Source organism: Echinops telfairi, unplaced genomic scaffold, assembly GCF_000313985.2.
Source record: "Echinops telfairi isolate 266 unplaced genomic scaffold, ASM31398v2 ScPeMD7_15;HRSCAF=58, whole genome shotgun sequence".
In the NCBI taxonomy this organism is placed as follows: Eukaryota; Metazoa; Chordata; class Mammalia; order Afrosoricida; family Tenrecidae; genus Echinops; species Echinops telfairi.
Window position 1 is genome coordinate 11363391 of NW_022103912.1, and position 1514 is coordinate 11364904.

The window sequence follows — 1514 nt, forward strand, 5'->3', positions numbered from 1 at the left end:
TAATCATTTTATTCTTCCGGTTAAAACTCCCTGTGACAGCCTTCAGGGTAAAGTTCAAGTCCTTTCGCATAACACAAAGCTCTTGATCTGTCCTCTGCTTTCCTTTCTGCTGTGTGACTGTCTAGTTCCCAGCAAAACACACACACACACACACACACACACACACACACACACACATATACAAATATACTTATCTTTATGTATTTACATCTATACATATCTATATTTATACCAATATATAATTTTTACTTTCCTTTTCATTTTTCTTGCATCCTGCCCCACTGTCATGGGTTTTATCCATCGTTCACCTCTTAGTAATTCCTCTCAGATACATTTCAGTCGATCAAACACACGACCAGGAACTGTACATTCTCCTTACTCTACATCCTCATTCCTGTCAATTTTAACCCCCTTGCTCTTCCGCTGTCCTAGTTACTACTTGCTCACGGCTCCTCCTTGTGCTTCCTTGTCTCCCATGCACCTCCTCCCTGTCCCCAGAACCATCTGTCCCTTTACTGTTTCCTTGGGATTGCTTATCCCATTTCTTTCAGGGATCTATATCCTAGACCTCTTACCTAATAGCACTTGTCCCCTTTTAGTCCTCATCCTTTGTGTCTGAGGACCACGCCTTGTACAAGACCCCACTGCTCTTCCTGCAGGAAAAGATGGAGTGGTCTAGTGCCCCACCCACACCCCTTTACATCTGTAGACTTTCAGTGTGACCCCTTGTGAATATTCCCCAACCAGTTCAGATGAGGTAGGTGCCAAGCACTGACACCTCCCCGACCCCCCTCAGTCAGACTGGCCGCACCCCTCAAACTGTGTCTTCAGTGCTGTCCTCTGTAGCCCTGTCATCTAGGGAGGGGAGGGACATTGTGTCTGGAGCTGAGGTGAGCCCTGCAATCCCCTAAGAGCTATTTTTAATGGTGTGGATATGTATACTTGCGTGTGTGTGTGTGTGTGTGTGTGTGTGTGTGTGTGTGCACGCGCACACACACACGCATATTAATGGCGTCTAGTCCAGAAAGCATCAGTAAAAGCATTGAGTTAATACCTCCTGAGATTTGGAACAATGAGCCGTTTGGCACAGGTGCTCCATCTTGCTAAATGTAGCCTTACTCCTGCTGCACGAATAATGGATGGGTTTGGATCCTAACAAGCAAGATAATATCATTTTTTTTGGATAAATGCCTTGGGGTGTTGCGGTGAGAGGGCTTTCCACTTAGCTGTTTTTAGGGTGTTTTTTTTTAAAAGACTTTCTTCAAAGGCAATTGGGTTCCCCCAAAAGAGAAGTGAAGTTCATAGACACTCTTCTGTCAGCCTGTGTGTCACAAGTCATGTCCCTCAAGAGGAGAACTTCAAAATGTCTTTGTCCTTGTGATTTCAGGCCTGCTTCCTCTTCTTCGGTGGACATTGGAGGAGGACCCATTGGGCCATGTGAGTACCCTAGTAGCAAATAGTCATCCTGCCTTGCAAACACAGAGGCTAGGGTGCTTGCCTTTGGCGGGGAGAGG

General features: G+C 45.9%; 1 protein-coding gene across 1 annotated transcript in view; it reads left to right on the forward strand.

The window, feature by feature from the left end:
• Positions 1–1385: 1385 nt before the first annotated feature.
• The window catches only part of MGAT5 (alpha-1,6-mannosylglycoprotein 6-beta-N-acetylglucosaminyltransferase), a 416629-nt gene continuing 416500 nt past the window's right edge, over positions 1386–1514 (forward strand). Inside the window, exon 1 of the mRNA XM_045287418.1 lies at positions 1386–1437. The gene's annotated coding sequence lies outside the window, so the exon portion shown is untranslated. The remainder of the gene's footprint in view (positions 1438–1514) is intronic.